General features: G+C 42.7%; 1 long non-coding RNA gene across 1 annotated transcript in view; it reads right to left on the bottom strand.

The window, feature by feature from the left end:
• The window catches only part of LOC109386640 (uncharacterized), a 27,185-nt gene extending 26,954 nt beyond the window's left edge, over window positions 1-231 (bottom strand). Inside the window, exon 1 of the long non-coding RNA XR_002124819.1 lies at window positions 39-231. This is a non-coding gene — a long non-coding RNA (uncharacterized LOC109386640). The remainder of the gene's footprint in view (window positions 1-38) is intronic.
• Between the last annotated feature and the right edge of the window lie 5,369 nt (window positions 232-5,600).

Here is a 5,600-nt window from a genome sequence, read left to right as displayed (position 1 = left end):
CTTACACCAGCTGCTTTCGCCCACCATTTATTAAATACCTGAGTTGTTGTCTTTCAGGCTCCTTCTGTCTTGGTCCTGATGGTTGGTCTGTAGTTTGCTTAGCGACCTCCTCACCAGCTTTGCTATCTTCAGGTTCGTCCAGTTTATTCTCCACAGGGACCCACACGCTGATTTTCTAGAAGGCTGATCTGATTATGTCTCCGACTTGTAGAACACATACTGGTGCCCCTCATCACCTGTGAGATCAAGTAGAAGGTCCTTAGTCTAAAGACTTCACGTTTTGGTCTTTCTAACTTCATCTCCCTTCAGACTCCAACTAGCAACTTCATTCCCCCTGCTCCTCCCTCTGGCCTCACGGAGGGCTATTTGTACCCATCTTCAGGTGATCCCGATGTAGTCAGTCTCCTTTGCCTGATATGCCCTCCTCCGTTGCTGCCGCTTCCCAGGCCCCCAGCGAACACCTGCCTCTCCTTGAGACTGAGCAACGGCTTCATCACCTTAAAGGAGGCTCTATGATGTTCCCCAGCTCTCCTCCCCTTAGTCCATTCCAGACCACCCCTCTTTTCCCAAATATGGGGGGAGCAGGATAGTGATTTTTAACTTTTTTGTATTGTTACTATCACCTCTCCACCGAATATTATTATTTTCTATTTAGGTGCTTGTTTTGATAGATATAAATTACATGAAGCCTCAGGACACAGCTTCGTGATATACACATTTACAGCCCTAGAGGGTTATAATTATGGAATTATGTATGGAATAAGGTAATATATGTATATATTTCCTGCCAGCTATTTAAGCTTCTAGAACACTCTAGCCAAAATTTGTCATCTTCACTCCCTCTGTCCTCCGGTGCCACCTCTCCTGATTTCACACTCTTTGTTTTGATCATGGCCCTTAAAAGCAATCTGATCTCTGCTTTTGAGGATAGACTGATCCTTTGTTTGGGGAAATTTGGTCTTAGGAGTTAAGCACAGACACCATAGATTTTGTAAAGCCTGTCTCTCCTATTGCTCATTTTGGAAGCTCAAAACCAAAAGGAGTAGGACGTTTCTTCCAAGCTAAACAGTATCTCTATTACCAACTTCACATGTGTTAACACTTCCTGGAGCCCAGTGGCTGCAGTTCCTGGGAGACAACAAGGAGCTTTCATCCGAAATGCTCTGCCTGGCTCTGCAGGCCTTTCTGAAATTAACTTCATGTGTTATCCAGGCCACCCTAGGTTGCTATGGAAACCAACATGTGAGATCAGCAAAAATAAGATAAAGATTTGGGAGAAATCACTGATGCTGCAACCTCCTTTCAGTCTCTCTCATTCTCTCTGCAGCCGTGTGTGTGTGTGTGTGTGTGTGTGTGTGTGTGTGCATGCGTGCACATGTGTGTGCCTGACTGAGAGCTTGGCATGGAAAACCGCAGCGTTCCCGTGTTACTTTTCGCCCCTTCTCAGAGCTGGAACTCTCCAGCTGGTTTTTACTACTGTTGGGGCTTCTTCTAATGGGCAGCCCAGGCTGTGCGGCCACAACAAGAGTGTAATCTTCCCTATTAACGTCCAAATGGCCCCCGGAGAAGAAATGTTACGTAAGAAGAAAGAACCATCGGTCCTCAGGACTAAGCCACATTCCACAGAAAGGAAAATAAAAAACTGCGGTTGGTGTTTTGCTCATGTCTCTGGTGTTAACACAGGGCTTCAGTCCAGAGGCAGGGAGGGAAAACATTTCATTCAGACCGGGACAAAGGCATCTGTAAAATGCGCACTTCAGCTTGGCCAGGGAGCCCACCAGGCAGCAGGGTGGGACGTGCTTCCGGCAGCAGAAGTCCCCACTGGATGCTGCAGTGGCTTTAGAATCAGGTGTATGAAGGATAAAAGCCCAGCTGCCGGCTATGCTCAGCCAGGCTTTCATTCACTAGGGTGGTGAGGTGGGCCAAGCTCTGGGCTCCTGAATACTCTCAGCTGCTTCGTCTACTCAGTACGGCTGGAGACAGACGTGGCTGCTTCCAGTTACTGGGATTCTGGCACAGTGTGTTGATGTGGGTGAAATCAGGGGTCCACATCTCCTGGCCCGGGGTGGGGGTGGGGGTGGGCGGATGCATCGCTCTGAGCACTGACTGTTACCAGCTACTTTCCTAGGTGTTTCAAACACGTTACCTGAAACTCCTTTCATTCTCACCTCAAGCCTGCCTGGCACACATTATCCAAGTTCTACAGGTAAAGAAACTGAGGATCGAAGCAGTTAAGCAAAATGCTCAAGATCACATTGCGAGTAAGAGGCCAGTGTGAGAGTTGATGCCGAGCCTCAGGGCATCAAGCCCTGTTTTTCTTTCCATTAGTCTTCCCATTATAACACACTAGCTGTTACAGGGGCACACAAAATTGTAAAACCTTCCGAGAGTTACGTGCTGCTAGTCTGGGCTAGCCACTGCCTTATATATCACATAGGAATTATTTCACAGGGCCCTTTAGAGAGAGTGTTCATAACTCTGTGATGTCTTGGAGGCCTTGGTAAGGGATACCTAGAAACTTCGTGTTCCCTTCAGTCAGGCAAGTGCAGTATGCCAACGAGTACAGTTTAAATTGAAGTTCACATTTTTTGTGGAATTCTTTTCAGTGCTGTTTACATTTATGCAGATGGTATGGATTCAAAATCCAGGGCTGGCCTGTGTGCCTGAATTCTCAGGAAATAGATTTTTATCCCCCTCTCCACCTGGAGCCAATGGCAGACAAACACAGTCACCTCTGTGGGGCGGACCTTCTTCTAGTTCATCATTCCCCTGAGGGGGCCCTTTTTCACAGGTGTCAGCAGTAGGCATTGTTTTCAGGTCCAGTTTCCCTTCTTGTGAAGGGCCCCGGATATGTCCTTGGTCTTCAGTGTCTTCATGGACTGACATTGCTGTATTACTAACCTGGGTGACTTCCCTTATTTTCTTGGCTGCTTCCCTTTGCATATAAAAGATTATTACAGTTTTCATGCAGTCTCATGTCTCTGGGTATTTTGTGACGGGGGGGGGCATGGTGATGTCAGGCTACTCATCTTTCATTTTGTAAACATTTGTTGAGTGCTCATGTAACTGCCGGAAGCACGTCCCATGGTGAGCTAAGAACCCTGCCCCGGAGAGACACTCCATATTGCTGGAACATTCTAATCATGGTGATGACTAATACAATCCTGATGTACCTGGATCCTTTCTAAGCATTGTTTATATATTAACATGTGTATTTCCATAGTGACTTAGAATAATTTTATCATTACCATTTTACAGATCAGAAAACAGAGGCCCAGGGAGTTAAGTAGTTACTACTTAATGTAAATGAATGAACACATACACGAATGGATAAAGCAGATGTTCAAGAGATTCAAACCCAAGTCCCTCTGAACTTGAAACCTCCCAATATGGTGCCATCAAGAAGCCAGAGGCCTGTAATTCTAGCGGAGTTAGAATGGTGTTCTTCATCTAAGAATGGTAGTTTTGACCCTCTCCTTCTACAAACACCTTTTTGTTGATGAAACTCTATCCAGAAGGTTCTTTCAGAAACAAGCTGCAGACAGAGGAACAACTCGGAGAAACGGAGACTTGGCGCAAGCCTGTGAGCTGCACCTCATAATCAAAGCTTTTCAAACTCCACCCAGTGAGGGTTTCTCAGGTATAAGAGCTGCTCCTTGTGTTGCAGATCAGTGATATGTCAAATTCTAAAATAGTCATTAACATGCTCTTCCAATGACTGGAAATTCTACACCATCACTCTGTCATTGCTCCTTTAACTAGGATTTACTGTTGGTGATGTAAATGAAATTTCATGGCAAGCAAACAGGAGTCCTTTCATTGTAGGTTCACTAAATGAGATATAGAGATAGAGATAGATGAGAGAGAGAGAGAGAGAGAGAGGGAGAGAGAGAGAGAGAGAGAGAGAGAGAGAGAGAAAACAAATGTAGAGATAGATATATAGAGATAGAGATGATAGAGATAGGTAGGTAAATAGATGGATAGATAGATAGATAGATAGACACTATACTAGAAAGCATACTGTGCCAAACATTGAGTCCAAGCACTTTGACATTCCTTTCCCCCAAATCCTTTTACACAGAGAATATCCTCGCCATTGCTCGCATACTCGGAAAAAAAGGAAGATGATATTAAAGTAATGTATGATGGTAATATAGGAATTTTTTTTTGTCACATGATACCATTATTCTTTTTGTGGTTATGCAAGTCAGGCATTTCTACAAAGCCCTACTATAATCCTACTGGATATGGTATTAGGGGATCTTTTCCAGGTGAACTACCCATTGCAAAGGGAAAAAAAAAAAAGAAAAAAGAAAAAAGAAGCAACAAAAATTGCAAAATTTTATAGAAAAAATATTGTTATCACATCAATCTATCCTTTTGTTACCGGTTGTCTATGTAATGAAAAACCAAAACAGTGAATTCAGATCGACAGTAAAACTTCAGCATGTTATCTGAAATCACCTTTTATAACCAAACAGAAAATAAGTACAGTGTCAGAGATCATAATCTCTCATATTTATTGATACTATAGAAATATTTTTCCACTTATGAGTAGGTGGGTGGCCAGAGATGCGAAATTTGGAAGAAGGATTCTAAGGTGTTCAGCTGCAGAAATGATCTTCAGAACTATAATATTTGCAGCCTGTTCTCCATTAGAACCTCTCTCATTTATCTCTACAGAGGCTCTAGTTCTGGAATCACTCTGGTAGCCTACGGAAGGCAGAGCCCTCTCTCCAAAGTAGGATTTCTGTCATCGGCCGTATCTACAGGATTTGCTATCCTCTACTTTCTTCCCTTCCTGACTCAGAAAGTAAGCTAGTAAGCTGGAAACCCTGTAAGAAGCTTGTAAACTAGTCATTTCTTACATGGCCCGAGCTTATACCTATATCGTTACTTAAAAACATTCCTTCAATAACAGTGAGGCTGGTTTCTTATGCCTCTGGAAGGGAGCCTTTCAAGAATCCTGCACCCACAAAAGCCTTTCTCCTGCCTCTGAATTTGAACTTGTTCACTAGACTCATCGGGGCGGGGGAGAGGATACCTTTCTAAATTATTGTTTTCCCAGAATCTAATATAATTTTACATAATGCAAAACTAAATACGTGTGTGTGTGTATCCTATGCTGTATGATACCAATATGCTCATTTTGATAAACATTTGTAGAGCTACAAAGCAGAAAGATTAAATTTAACGATGGTTATTTTAAGATTGTGAGTTGTTTATGGGTGGTCATAATTGGTGATTTTCTACTACACTATCTTTTCCTAATGTTATTGTTAGTGTCAATAGTATAGAGTTGATACATTTACCTTTGGCGGAGGTAGCATGTCATGTCATCTGCAAACGTTTCTAATTTACATCTTATCCTAGTGGACCTGCTTATCTGTTTCAGATCTTACTACGTTGGCTAGAAGTGGAGCAGGCGTCTAAATCTATTTCCTGATTTAAATTAAAATGCCTGTGGTGATTCACTATTAAATGTGGAATTCAGTATTAGTTTAAGATATGTATTCCACAAAATGTTGGTTACAGTTTCTGATGTCATTTCTGCTACTTTCTGTTTCTAATAAAGATTGTAATTTAGTCTTATATTTCAA

Source organism: Hipposideros armiger, unplaced genomic scaffold (assembly GCF_001890085.2).
Source record: "Hipposideros armiger isolate ML-2016 unplaced genomic scaffold, ASM189008v1 scaffold_137, whole genome shotgun sequence".
NCBI classification, from domain to species: domain Eukaryota; kingdom Metazoa; phylum Chordata; class Mammalia; order Chiroptera; family Hipposideridae; genus Hipposideros; species Hipposideros armiger.
Note: the sequence above shows the minus strand (reverse complement) of the source record. Positions and strands in the feature narration are given on the sequence as shown.